The sequence below is a fragment of the Hyperolius riggenbachi genome, chromosome 3 (assembly GCF_040937935.1).
Source record: "Hyperolius riggenbachi isolate aHypRig1 chromosome 3, aHypRig1.pri, whole genome shotgun sequence".
Taxonomy (NCBI): domain Eukaryota; kingdom Metazoa; phylum Chordata; class Amphibia; order Anura; family Hyperoliidae; genus Hyperolius; species Hyperolius riggenbachi.
The window spans coordinates 489,015,784-489,031,065 of record NC_090648.1 but is presented as its reverse complement, the minus strand read 5'-3'; the positions used below and the strand labels follow the sequence as shown (position 1 = coordinate 489,031,065).

General features: G+C 46.5%; 1 protein-coding gene across 4 annotated transcripts in view; it reads right to left on the bottom strand.

Annotated features, from left to right (window-relative positions):
• The window catches only part of SCUBE1 (signal peptide, CUB domain and EGF like domain containing 1), a 359,575-nt gene that overhangs the window by 149,446 nt on the left and 194,847 nt on the right, over positions 1 to 15,282 (bottom strand). The window lies entirely within an intron of this gene.

The window sequence follows — 15,282 nt, the reverse complement described above, 5'->3', positions numbered from 1 at the left end:
CTTAAACATCACCTTATTTCAGCAGATACCCAACCACTGCCCAGGCCTATTTAAAGCAGACCTGAACTCCGAATTTCCTCAGCACAGCAGCATAATAACCTTTAAAGAAATATCGTTCATTTTTTTGTTAGAGCTGATACAAATCCTGCAATAAACCTGCAGTTGATCTACTTCATCCTTTCACGGAAGCAGACAAAGGGTTAACATCCAAATTAGCTGTTCTGCCAAGGCTAATTCCTGAGTTGAGAGATCAAATTACATTTGTGATTAGTCGCAGATTCAGCTCCACCCACTACAGACTACTCACTGGCAGGAAGTGTCACTCTACTCTGAAGTCTTCTGTCTCTGGGGGAACTTCAGTCAACTTACAAAGATGGGTGATCTCTGTCTGGTCACTCGATCACATAAGGTGCCAAATTCTAAAATGCAGTACAATCCTGATGATGTCGGCCAGACCACGTGACCTGCGCGGTGGAACGTACCTGGTGAAGTCGGCTTCTGCAGCGGATGACGCCGGGAGCCACCGGAGCTGCGGTGAGGGCACAGGACGGCTGCCAGGGGCTGGAGGAAGCCCAGATAAGTGGATTTAGGTTTTTTAATCTGCCTGGACGTGTCCTTTAACCTCCTCGGCGTTCTATTGAGATCGCCAGGGAGGCTGCGGGAGGGGTTTTTTTTAATTAAAAAAAAACTATTTCATGCAGCCAACTGAAAGTTGGCTGCATGAAAGCCCACTAGAGGGCGCTCCGGAGGCGTTCTTCCGATCGCCTCCGGCGCCCATAATAAACAAGGAAGGCCGCAATGAGCGGCCTTCCTTGTTTTGCTTAGATCGTCGCCATGGCGACGAGCGGAGTGACGTCATGGACGTCAGCCGACGTCCTGACGTCAGCCGCCTCCGATCCAGCCCTTAGCGCTGGCCGGAACTTTTTGTTCCGGCTGCGCAGGGCTCAGGCGGCTAGGGGGGCCCTCTTTCGCCGCTGCTCGCGGCGAATCGCCGCAGAGCGGCGGCGATCAGGCAGCACACGCGGCTGGCAAAGTGCCGGCTGCGTGTGCTGCACTTTATTTGATAAAAATCGGCCCAGCAGGGCCTGAGCGGCAGCCTCCGGCGGTGATGGACGAGCTGAGCTCGTCCATACCGCTCAGGAGGTTAAAGACTGGATTCCATGGCCCTCACAAGGATAATATACTTTCAATTACTGTATTTTAACATTTAATACAGAGTTTATGGTATGAATACAGAGTCGGCGATATTAACTAGGCCTATTTTTAACATTGAGTCTCAAGCAAGCAGAGAACACACTTATGTGGCAGCAGCCAATACCCGTGGGTGGCGGATAATGGGGACTTTGCTGTACTTGCTTGTGGCTGGTATCACAAGTGTGACGGCTTTGATAAGGTAACTGTTTGAGAAAACGTTGATGAAATTATTACTTAAAGAGAACCCGAGGTGTGTTTAAAGAATGTTATCTGCATACAGAGGCTGGATCTGCCTATACAGCCCAGCCTCGGTTGCTATCCCAAACCCCACTAAGGTCCCCCTGCACTCTGCAATCCCTCATAAATCACAGCCGTGCTGTGAGACTGTGTTTACATCTGTAGTGTCAGTCTCAGCTGCTCCCCCGCCTCCTGCATAGCTCCAGTCCCTGCCCCCGTCCCTTCCCTCCAATCAGCAGGGAGGGAAGGGATGCAGGCGGGGACTGGAGTTCTGCAGGAGGCGGGGAGAGCAGCAGACTGACACTATAGAGATAAACACAGCCAGCTCTGACAAGCTGTTTGTCAGCAGCGTGGCCGTGATTTATGAGGGATTGCAGAGTGCAGGGGGACCTTAGGGGGGTTTGGGATAGCAACAGAGGCTGGGCTGTATAGGCAGATCCAGCCTCTGTATGCAGTTAATATTCTTCAAACCCACCTCGGGTTCTCTTTAAAACTTTATGAATCAAAAAAAAAACAACAAAAAAACACTTAGCAAGGCTGACAACAACAGAGGCGTAATTAATATTTAAAGTACTGCTTCAGCCCAGACTTGGAATTTCGTACTGCATCAAGGCTAACAATCCAAAACACACCAGAACGCACCACTCTCCTCTCCATCCCTGCAATATATATATATGTACCAAACCGTGCAAATAAATAAAGCTGATAGGAAAACGAGAACAGCATCCCAGATAAACTGGGCCTTCAGCGGGAGACGCGGAGCGCGGCGTGAAACGTGAGCGACATCAGCAAAGCACCCCCGGCACCTCTGGCGACGTGACAGTAAGGAGGGAGAGGGTCACATGTCTCTAGATAAACAAATCAAGGCTTGGCGTGGTGCGGCCATATGGAATCAATTTGTAAATAAAACAGGCCGGGTCACTGGATGAGTCCCCTGCAGACAGGATTGTGGTCTTAGACCGAGCAGGCCGTGTCTGCGGGATCGGGGACATACGTGTGCCTTACAACACACAACCTTATCTTGTCAGATGAGTTCTGAAGGACGATGAACTATAACTGCTAAAACACAGATATCCAAACCAACCACACCAACAGCAACCTGCTCCCTACGCAAACTCATCTTATCTCTTCTCATTTTCTCTTGATCCTCTTACAAATATTATAAATGTTTGAATGTTTATTACTCAATCACGCAACAATGGCTGAACGGATTTGAATGAAATTTGGCACACACATATTACATTCCCCGAAATAACATATAAGATACTTTTTATCCCCATAACCAAAATTGGGCGGAGACAAATAAAAATTTCACTGGGAAAATTTAAACTGCAGCCATTCTTACACTGTTAATGGTAGAGTTCTCAAACTTTGCACAGTTGGTCTCTGGGTGACTGGGATTAATATTCAGAAAAGTGGGCGGAGCCTACAAAAGCCAATCAAAATTCACCAATTGATTTTCAAGGGAAATATTGAATTGCTGCCATTCTTACACTGTTAATGGCACAAGTCTCAAACCTGGTACAGTCGGTCATTGGGTGACTGGGGTTCAAATTCAGAAAAGGGGGTGGAGACACAAACAGCTAATCAGATTTGTTTCATTTCAATGTAAATTGTTGATGCCGAAGACCGCAAAGCTCACAAGATTGGTCTTGGAGTAATTGTGTGTTATGGTTAGAAAAAGTGGGAGGAGCCAAAAACAGTCAAACACATACCCGGGCAACGCCGGGCCATCAGCTACCGTAGTTTACATATAAGCATGCATGAAACAGCTAAACTCCAAATGGTCCTCTTAAGAATAATAGAATAACGGAGGCTCTCCCCCCTGACTCAACTGCTATTGCCCTCACTCATGAGAGGCTTCATCTCACTTGCACCTTCCATGATCTTCTTCTGCCCCCCCCCCCCCCCTTCCTCGGTTTTACATCCTTTGAAGCCCACTCTGTCCGCCTCTCCCATCCTCTTCCAACAGTAGTTGTGGTCATCTACTGTCCTCCTGTCTGCCCCAATTCTCTCCTTTTTGACAACTTTCCTTCCTGGCTCCCATACATCCTATCCTCTGACCTCCCAGCCATCATCCTGAGAGACTTTAATATCCCCTTGGAGGACCCCAATAACTCCACCTCCACTCAGCTGCTCTCCATCGCCAACTCCATTCGCCTTTCCCATCCCTCCAATGACCACACTCACCTTGCTGGCCACACCCTCGACCTCATCTACTCCAAGTCCACCTCATTCACTGACCTGGACACCACACCTCTCCCCCTCTCTGACCACCAGCTAATTGCTTTTTTTGCTCTCCACATCCTGCCCTCCCCTCCCTCCGCCTACTCCTAACCATTGGTAGAGAGATCCCTGCAATCTCAAACCCAATGTCCTCTCCAGCGCCCTGGATTCCCTCTCTTCCTCCCTCCAGAACCAGTCCTGCCTCAACCAAGCTGTTGTCCATTATATCTCAGTCTCATCAAATGCAGACAAAGTTTCACAATCTACTGTATTTTCTTTTAAACTGCGGATTAAGATGGATAAGGAGAGATAATTCATAGGATAAGTTTTGTGAACCAACTCCAAAACCGCCCATAAAGTGACTGGCGGGTTCCATTCATTTTCCACTGCTCCGTATTGCCCCAGCCAAACAACGAACTAGACTGATCGCTGGTGATAAAACTCAGAAAGAAACTGAGCACTTACTGCAGAATGTTAACATCCAACTGGGATGGCCTGCAAAGTTTTGTCATTAGCTCACCAAATACACCAAAACCAATATGTGCCACACAGTTTTAACGTCCATTTGGGTTTGCAACTTCAGTGTATTTGCCAATATTTAACCTATGGTTGGGTTAATAGTGACTTATGGCTTTTGTGCCAATATTTAATTTCCAGTTGTGTCTGGGACTTAGAGTGTATTTGTTGATATTTAATCCACGGTTGGGCTAGCGACTTATGGCTTTTCTGCTGATATTTAATGTCCAGTTGGGCTGGAAACTTACAGCTTATTTACCGATATTTAATCTACGTTTGGGTTTGTGACTTATGGCTTTTGTGCCAATATTTAATGGCCAGTTGGGTTTGAGACTGAGGTCTCATTCACACCTAAAATCAAAAACGCAAATGCAAGCGTTTTTTTACACTCCCCCCCCCCCTCCCCTCCAGGCCCTCCACTGCGCGCTGCGTTTCTGATAAAAACGCTTTTCTAAGCGCTTTTCCAGAGCAGTTTTGAAATTCACTCCCTGACGCAAGTCAGCAAGTGAACGCTTTGACCAGGAAAATAATAAATACAATGTATTTATTCTCAAAAACACAAACGCAATCGTCGCATGAAGCAGTTTTGTGAGCATTTAGCACTCTACCTATACCTTCCATTATGGTAAAAAATGCCCCAAAAATGGTACAGGCACCACTTTGCTGAATGCGCAGTGCACGAACCGCGCTGATATGAACCTTCTCATAGAGATTCATTGCACAAGCGTTTGTGGGCGATTTTAAAAATCACCTGCGCTTGAAAAAAGGCCAAAAACGCCCCCTAGTGTGAACGAGCCCTTACAGTTTATTTGCCGATATTTAAAGTATGGTTGGGTTAGCAACTTACATATTTAATGACCCGATGGGTTTGCGACTTATGGCTTTTGTGTCGGCATTGTAGGTCTGGTTGGGTTTGCAGCTTATGGCTTTTGTGCCGATGTTTCATGTCCAGTTGGGTTTGGGACAGCGTATTTACCGATATTTAATCAACAGTTGGGTTATCGACTTACAGCTTTTGTGCTGATAACTTTCAGGGTTTAACATCCAGAGATTTTGGTGGAGAAAAGCACTAACAAAGAAAACAAGGTTAGCATTTCGGTCGAAAAAAAAGCAGGCCGCACTCGCGCAGTCCTCTTGGAAGGCAGCTGCGCCATTACTTATATACAGTAACTGAGAGGACACTGAGAGGACGGGGTGAAGTCTGGGACCTCGAAATGCCCCTAGGAGTGATGGATTCTCACTTGACACCGCCGTTTTTAGAAGTCTTTTTGATGTGCCGGAGCAGCGTTGCATCATTCACACTCTTTGTGTTTGTGCTGCCGGCTAGAGCTTTTTATCCACAAGTATTGTTTGTTTTGCCATTTCCAACCTCTTCTAAAACAGTGACAAAAAAGAAGAAGGGAGAGGGGGGGGGGGGGGGGGTAAAAAGGGAAAGTCCCCTTCAGAAAGTTTCCTTTTAAATTCTCTTTCTACATCGTTTTCTATTCAGAAGGCTAAACGAGGTTTCCTTTTGCCGGCAAGATAATTGTTCTTTTTCTCTTTTTTTGTCCCTCTGCACAGTGACCGTAAACTTGTAGCATTTCGGAAGCCTTGTTGGACAGTGATGCAGAAAATGTTATTGATGGTGTTGCTATGGGAACCACGTCTTTAATGTGAAGCACAGTCTGGCATTGTTGCTGAGGATGGAAAGAGTCTGTCTAGGAGCGCAAATAAGGTCTGTCCCCTCCCTCAAAAAAAAGTTTTAGCTGCACTGGTGAACTCAGAACTGCTGGAACCGCGTGAACTTTTCTGCTCGCTACGTTCCGAACCAAAGGAGATGTCCCACGACTGTAATGTGTTATTGTGACTATATCTGAGAGGATATGACTGGAACTTCTGACGAATAAGGCGAAATTCGTACTAAATGCCGAATCTGACCTTTTCCACAACAGACATGTCAACAGATAGCTTGTTCAGGACCCTTTTACACTTGCATTGCAAGTGTGCATTGCATTACCCTGTTTTGGCAAAGTGTAACGCAACGGCAATGCAAGTCAATGGGGCCTTTTATGTGTCACGTCATTTGCGCTTGAAGTGTTTATCTCACCGCAAAGCCTGCAGCCTGTTACTGCAAGCACCGTGCTTGGGGTATTGGAAGTCAATGAATTTTTTTCCAATGCTAGAGCGCTAGAGAGCCTTACTTATAGTTTTGTTTGCTGCCAAAAATTACATTACAGCGTATCAATGCTGGTGTATATGAGATACAGGGTTTTTTTCTTTGGTGATTCTTGTAGGGGCCAAGAATACCTAGGAGAGAAGTAGGGAGAGACCGGGAGCCCAATGGTGCAGTATCGTCAGGTATAGGGAGGATAAACTTATAAAGATATATACTCACAAAGGTCGGTTGCAGTTCCTGCAACTGCCTTAAGAGAATACCAACCCTGCTCGGTACTCCAGGTCCTGCTGGATACTGGATTAGAGGCGCCTACACTCTATCCCCTATGCTATCAAGGAATTTTGTATTGACCTGAGGAAGCGGGCCATGGCCTGTGAAACGCGTTGTCAGATTGCTTTTTGAATAAAAACTTTTTTCCAGTTGAACTGGTGTCTATATCTTCTGGAGAGGTAAGCGATGACCTCTCTTTTTATTGTATACTTTTTTATATGTATTTTAAAATACTAAAATAAAACACATTAGGCGCCAGCCTACCGTTGTATACAAGACTTCTTTTAAGAACTGTGGTGCAGTGCATTCAACCGAGCGCAAGGCAATCAAAGCACTGGTTGCTGGTGTGAAACCTGCCTCAAAGATACGAAAAATGGCTAACAATCATTTGCTGTACTGTGTGCCGATCTCGTAATGTTTGGATGCCATTCCCAATAACTTGGGAATGCAATCGATAGTTGGATTGTGCTCCCCTCTCATCATCTATGGCTAGCTCTTAGGAAACGAGAGACACACGTAACACTGTATTTCTATGTGGTTGTAAACTGACCAGGGCTGTTAGCCAGTTATGAAGGAAAGGCAAACATGGCCATATTATTTATACCACAAAGTAAAAAAAAAAAAAGATTAAACATGGAATGAAAAATAAATATTATAAACATTAAAATCGGGGATTATGCCTCCCGAAAAATCCGCCCTGCGTACGAGCGAGGAGACGTTTATTTGAAATGTAAGTACATATTTCATTTTAACGGGACGCGAGCTGACAGAACAGCTGGAGACCGGCGCAGTGAAACGCGCAGAGGTACACAGACCCCCAGATGGCAGACACAGTAAGACCACAACACACAGAGGACAGTTTGTACGCTCGCAGCTACCGCACGGCTGCCAATATTATCAAACCATTTCCAGGGTCACCGTGTTCCCGAGAATCCGATAAAAAAATACCATGAGAGCCATCATAAGCAATGACAACGCATTGACTCCTGCTGCTGACCAGTCATAGGATCTTTCAGAAGCACGGCCCTTTCCCACTTGCAGCGAATGTGCTGCTGAATCGCAAAATCGCAAATCGCTAGAGATTTTTAAATCATTAGGGTTTGCAAAACAACATAGGAAAATACCTACCGCGATTTGATTTTTGGCAGAATGAAAGTTCAAAAACGCTTAAAACCCCCTTCAAACCATACCAGTCGGTGCAGGATCAGGTGAGCCAAACCATTCTACAAGTACAAGCGAAGAAGGATCCGCAAACTTGAGGAGGTCGGTAAAAAAAAAAAAAGCCGGTATTCTTTATTGAAAACTCCACATGACAGAGGACAATAAAAAAAACACAGGATCAACTAGTTGAGTTAGTTGATCCTGTGGTTTTTGTAGTCCTCTGTCATGTGGAGTTTTCAATAAAGAATGCCAGCTTTTTTACCAACCTCGTCTGGTTTGCAGATCCTTCTTCGATAGTACGATTCAATTCTTCACCAAAGCTCGATTGCGCCTAGGAGCTATTTTTTACTGTGATTTTGCAATGTAATGCATTGCATATGCAAAATCGCACATAAAAAAATGTGACTGTCGCAATCGCTAGCGTTTAGCAATTACGATTGTTAGTGGAAAAGGGCCCTAAAGGTGATCATACATGTAGCGATTTTGCAGCCTGATCAACCATGTGAATCGGATGAATATCAACCCCACAACAACCATGCCCGATTGCTGATTCAACCGATTTTGAGCAAAAAACAGTTAAATGTATTAATCCTGCAAGCTCAAAAATCTCGGTCCAACGTGGTCGACCGGATGCGTTGCAGAAACAGCATGCAACATCGCGACGAGCCACTAATGTTGCATTATTCAGTCGTTGTGATGTCACATGCTGTTATCACTGCGGCGATGTCCCCATTCCCCAATGTAAATGTCCCTACCGGTGTTCTTGCATTGTAAATATCACTTGTCCAGTTGCCGTGACTTCTGGTCTCCTCCTCTGTCTCCCCTGACCATAGCCAGGCTTGTGGGTGTGCTATCACACACACGCCACATGGTATACACACACTGAGTGGCCAAAAAATTGGAAATTAGAAGACACCCTCTAATAATGAGTTGGTCCACCTTTAGCTCTGATCGCATCCGATATTCTTCTTGGCATGGACTCAACAAGATGCTGATACCGTAGCTGGGGAATGCTGGCCCATGCTGACATAATGGCTAGATTGGATGGTGGTGTTTCCAAGCTTTGAAGTGACCTTTCGACTTTGTCCTACAAATGCTCAATGGGATTGAGCTCAGGGGACTAAGCTGGCAATGGAAGCAGGTTAAACTCTGATTGATGTTCCTCAAACTAATTTGAGACCAATCGAGCACGGTGGCAAGGTCCCACAAGTGCTGTATTTTTCTATTTTTCTGTGATACCAAAGACACTCTTGATGGTCTCCTGTTGCTAAAGCCCATCCTTTGCAGAGTCCTTATATAAGAAACTCTGCATTGTTACATCACTCTACGTCACTATTGGACTGGTTTACTTTTAAATAAGGGGTGTCTCTAATTTTTTGTCCACTCAGTATATATGTATACACCTTCACAACGAGACGCCTGTCATGATTGAGCTCGAGTCTGCTTGGCAAGAGACTGTGGGGGAACGGACGCACAAAGATTCATCTCTTGGCTACAGCTGAGCAATGCGTTCTGTTGCTATGGGGAGGGGATCGTGTGCTGGATGACGCAACAGCTTCTGGCAGGTGGGGGGAAAAAGAGGCGCGATGCACTCAGAACTTGCCACTGATTCAAGATTCAGCATACCAGATCTTGAAGTGATCTTGGACGATACCAATACACATGCTAAATTCTCAACCAAGATTGCCACAGTCCTGTCTGGCATGTCTATGAAGCTTAAGGTTCCCCCGAACCAGTGTAAAATCTATTAAATGAAGCCCATGGTGGGCTAGAGTACCTCATCAGAAGTGTCCAGGTGCTGCTTGTTGTCTTCAGGGTCCACTACCACCCGTTGCCCATAGCTCCCGCTCCTGAAAGTTACTCTGGCGGGCGTTTCAAACTGTCCAGTGAAAGAAAGAACTTATGGAGGAGTACTTGCTTTGTCTGTGCTTGGTGGTTTGCAACTTGTGCCTGCGCAGCTCGGAGTCAAACACCGCCGCTAGGGAGAGCTTCCTGTTTTAAATATGCGACTGGAGGATCCCGTTGAATATGAAGAAGAATGAGGACGAGGAACGGGGCAGCACCAGGACACTTCTGAACAGGTAATCTAGTCAATCATGGGCTTCTTCCATTTTTACTTCCTCACTTCTGGGGGACTTAAACGCTAGATTGTGCTTAACAAATTGAGAGATGATTTGTGAGATAAGCTCTGGGCCGCTGATAGGGCATCACAGGGGGACATCAGTATGGGGCCCGAGATGAGACTGGGGCCCAAACAGTGGCACACCCCCCCCCCCTCAAGATGAGGCTGGGGCCTGACATATTACACACAGTGCACAACTCAACTGCAGCTGATCACAAACTGCAGCTGGGACACGTGTGGAACTGCCACTCAGACGGGTGAATGGCCAATATGTGTGTGTGTGGGGGGGAAGGGGGGGGGGAGGGGGTATGGGGGCCAGCAGCTTTTCCCAGAATGAGGCCCAGAATTTTCTGATGGTGGCCCTGGAAAAGCTTCTAGAATTAACCCCACTGTCACTAGGAAGGTGCTTGTTTACAGACAGATTTTTACACATTTCACACAGCTACACAGTTCGCAGGAGAATATGAACAGTTCAGCGATTTCCCGCTTGGCTTAGAGTGGCTCTGTAGTCACGGCTCACAGTCCTGAACACTCAGCGCCACATGGCGAGCGGGCCTCGGAGCCGCCACACAATGGAGCCAGGCCATCGACACTCTGCAGCCCATATGAATAAAGTCTGAGGAAGTGCCAGCCTGAAAGGAGTCCGGGCCTCGACCAGCATAAAGAATGAGTTATTCCCTGTCGCTACAAAGGCTTCTTTTAGGTCACACTTGAAAGCGGTGGCAGGCCAGCGCAGGGACACTTTTTTTTTCCAGATGCTTTCATTGAATGCAGCCATGCTTCCAAACTAGTCTCCTCCAGGGGAGGGAGAGATCCCTAATTTACACCTCTAACGCAACTCTCTGCCTCTGGTAGAAAACCTCTACTTTACACATATTTGTATCTAATATATACAGTATATATACACACACATATTATATATATATATACATATATATATATATACACACACACACACACACACACACACACCTGATCCACAAATAAGCCCATCTCCCCACTCTTGGCCCCCCAAAAAGGCCATATGCAGTGACCCCTGCATAGTGTGACCCCCCCCCCCCCCCCATTATGCTGCCCCAGCGCCCCCCCCCCCCCATACTGGAAGCATGCTGGAGAGAATAGCTACCTCTTATTGTGCAAGGTCGAGTCCTTCAGTCTTAACTGGCAGCTAGAGCGCAGCTAGAGCGCCAGATTGAATGTCACCTTAACTGGCAGCTAGAGCGCCAGATTGAATGTCATGTGACCACAGAGAAGCTCCAGACTCACTATCATGTGAGCACAAAAAAGCTCCAGATTCACTAACATGTGACCACAAAAAAGCTCCAGACTTACTGTTATGCGACCACAGAGTAGCTCCAGACTAGCTGTCATGTGACCACAGAGATGCGCCATACTCATTGTCATGTGACTACAAAGAAGCTTGAGATTTACTGTCATGTGACCAGATAAGCTCTGGACTCATTGTCATGTGACCACAAGGAAACTCCAGACTCACTGTCATATGACCAGAGAGAAGCTCCATTATCACTGTCATGTGACCAGAGAGAAGCTCTGGACTCACTGTCATGTGACCAGAGAGAAGCACCACTCGCTGTCATGTGATGCTTTAGAGGAGAAAACGTGAATTGAATAAGGGTTTATGTGTTCAAAGTTTTTTAGCTTGAGAACTGCTCCTTCTAATAAACAGTCAGGGTTAATCTCTTTAACCCTTTAGCAGCCTAATTAACCACCCAAGGACTGCGGTCTTAACCCCCCAGTGACCAGGCCATTTTTTTTACTAATTAGGCCACTGCAGCTTTAAAGAGGAACTCCAGTGAAAATAATTTAATTTAAAAAAGTGCTTCATTTTTACAATAATTATGTATAAATGATTTAGTCAGTGTTTGCTCATTGTAAAATCTTTCCTCTCCCAGATTCACATTATGACATGTATTACATGGTGACATTGTTACTGTGGGCAAGTTATGTAGCTGTTTCTAGCTGCTCTGGCTGTTACAGACAGCTTTAAACAGCCATTTCCTGTCTGTGAACATTGTTACATTGTGGCAGTTTGCCCAGAGTACTGCGGTACTCAGAGCTTCTTGTGGGAGGGGTTTAAGCACAAAATTAGTCACACAGCGCCCCCTGATAGTCTGTTTGTGAAAATCATTCAATTTCTCATGTAAAAGGGGGTATCAGCTACTGATTGGGATAAAGTTCAATTCTTGGTTGGAGTTTCTCTTTAAGGCCTCACTGCAGGGCCGTACACAGTAGCACAGTGATCTGCAAATTTGGCTCTTCAGCTGTTAAGGAACTACAAGTCCCACAATGCTTTTATAGTTACCTGTCCAGAAAGCTGGATCGGATTCATCTTCCTCCACCACAGCAGAGATGTTACCGATGTTACCTCGACCTGTCTTGGTTCCGATCACATGATACGACGTGATTAGGATCCAGGAGACCGTGTCAGTATTACAGCCAGACCTGGTGGTGGAGGAGTGATGGAAGAGTCTCTTCCATCACCCCTCTTCCACCACTAGGTGGCACTGTAGCCCTGGATCCTGATCACATGTCATATCATGTGATCGGATGTGATCGGGACCTACAAGACCTGCCAGAAAGTCAGAGCTGTGGATAGAGGAAGAGAAGAAGCCATCCGGAACAGGGAACTATAACTGCTCCCTGCCACCTGCCTACACTAAGCAGTCACACAAGATTTGCCGGCAGAGGTTTACATTGCATAGGAGTCTTCAAACTAAAAATTTCGCTTGAATCTGCTAATGGGTTAAGGATTGACTGGTTGGATCTTCTCCAGAACCACAATTCAGACACAGACAGACCATTTATATTCAAAGGTATCAATTCTTCGGCACTCAACGTTCCTTATGGTCCAACTCTCACAAACGTACATTACTACTGGTAAACCCATGGATGACTATATGCAGGGCCGAGGTAGAGGCGAGAGAGGCTGCAGCCTCAGGGCACAGTGTAGGAGAGGGCGCACAACTCACTCTGCTATCACTCCCCTATTGTTTTTGAAGCAGAGAAATAAGAAAAGGGGTACATGGCAGTGACTGCAAGTCAGATAACTAGAGATTAAGGTGTTGGGGGTCCTGGGGCGCATCTTAGTCTAATAGCAATCAGTGGGAGGGATGGAGGGGCGCACTTTGGTGTCTTGAGTGCTGGAGGACTTTGTCCCGGCTCTAACTATATGAACCTTTGTTGGTAAGGTAACATCTCTCCAGCCTGACCGATGCTGGCGGGTGAGGTCCAGGCCTATTTATTACATTGTCCAAGTTTGTAATTGCCTTCCTTCCAAGGAGGAAACCTCTTTTAACCCATAGTTCCCAGTTAATCATCTGACCACTACAACAGAGAAATTTCAGGAGAGAGAACAGAAATGTCAGAGGAATAACGGAACCCAGACAACGTGATGGACGGTTCTACGGTACCTCCTAGCTTTGGACGGCGGCGGGGGACCACCTGTCTGCACGCGATCTTGGCCGCCTTGCTGTACATTCTCCTCCTGGCTATTTGTGAAAATAGAGAAAAGATAACGTCCTGAAACCGAGAACACACTAATCACGCAGCAAGATATAAATCAGGCCTCATGTCCACATTAACAGCAGGAAAAGATTTTCTACCAAGAACATAAAATTATCAGAGGCCAGACAGCTCACTCCATCTGTCTGCGCTGGGGAGAGCGTTTGAGCGATGGGCGAAAAACCTGAACAGATTCAGCTATGAATTCCTTGCTGAGGGAGAAGTAAACTTCTAACAAAAAAGCTAAACCAACCAGGAATTCATTTCTCCAAAGGGCAGATCGGCTGTGGCCTGAGGGTATACTTAGGGCCTGTTCTAGACTTTCTGCTGCCTGAGGCAAGTTTTGGAGGATGTCCCCTGTAGGGCTGTTTCTAGTCTTTTTGCTGCCTGAGGCAAAGTTGTGAGGATGTGCCCTCTCGATTTGTAATGGTCACACAGCACCCAACAATTTACTCTGCTTCATTTAATGTTCTCACATGACATGCTGCAGCCCAACACAAAAGCATGCTAGCTGGCTGTTGAGTCTGTGACAAACAAACTGCTCACCCTCAGCCACTCCATTCCTCCTCAGTCAGGACAGCAGCGTCACCTCCTCCCTTCTACTGTACAAGTCAAATGAAACACTGCTGCTCTCCTGCCTCCACCCTCCTCACTCACTGCCAGACTCCTCACACAGCACAACAAGCTGCTTTCCACCAATGATGCTCTCCTGCCTCCCCCCTCCTTACTGCCAGACTCCTCACACAGCACAACAAGCTGCTTTTCCCCAATGATGCTCTCCTGCCTCCCCCCTCCTTAATGCCAGACTCCTCACACAGCACAACAAGCTGCTTTTCCCCAATGATGCTCTCCTGTCTGCCCCCTCCTTACTCACTACCAGACTCCTCACACAGCACTACAAGCTGCTTTTCCCCAATGATGACATCTTTACCTTGCTCTCCTCTTGCTTCTCCTCCTACTCTGACTGCATGCTGTTACAAAAATGCTGCCCCTGTAATCTCCGCACCTAATGCAAATGTTTCACCTTGCTTCATGAGAGAACCGGCCCTGGTCCCCTGTATGTCACTGCTACTTAGTGCAGTGATTAGCCCAATTACTGTTGCGAGGCCCAACCCAAAAGACCATCGGCACCAGTTAGTAAAAGAAGCAGCAGATGGATGTGATTGGCTGGTCTGGTGCCAGCAGGAGGGGCAAAAAGTATTTTTCACCCTGAAATCCATCTCTAATTTCCCTCGAATCAATAATGTAACTATAACACAGTGTGTTTTGCCCTCGTGCCCGCCTTTTATTGACATATGCTCCATCGGTACTGGCAGTCTGTACATGTGCCCCGCTGTACACCAATTTGGTTTGGGCTTCAATATTGTAAATGGGGGTCAAGTTGAGCAATGTATTCTGACTTCTGGGGGATTGTGAGGCCAGCGCATCTCAGGGTTATGGGAAGTAGATGGAAAGGTGAGCCATCTATTTTAGGGCTACCACGGTTGGGTAAAGCGTCGGGTGAGGGTCAAAGCCAGGGCCGTGGAGTTGGAGTCGGACCCATTTTGGGTACCTGGAGTTGGAGCTGGAGGTTTAATAAACTGAGGAGTCGGCGTTGGGAGTCTGATGACTTTTGTACCAAATTCACAGCCCTGGTAAGTATTAGACTAAGGAGTCGGAGTCGAGGAATCTGAGCCATTGTGGGTACCTGGAGCCGGAGTTGGTGGTTTTATAAACTGAGGAGTCAGAGTTGGAGTCGGTTGATTTTTGTACCGACTCCAAAGCCCTGGTCAATGCTAGACTGGAAGTTAGATTACGGTATAATTTAGATGGTCAAGATTAAGATTAGGCATAAGGGGAGAGTGATAGTGTTAGGCATACGCAACACATTAACATTTGG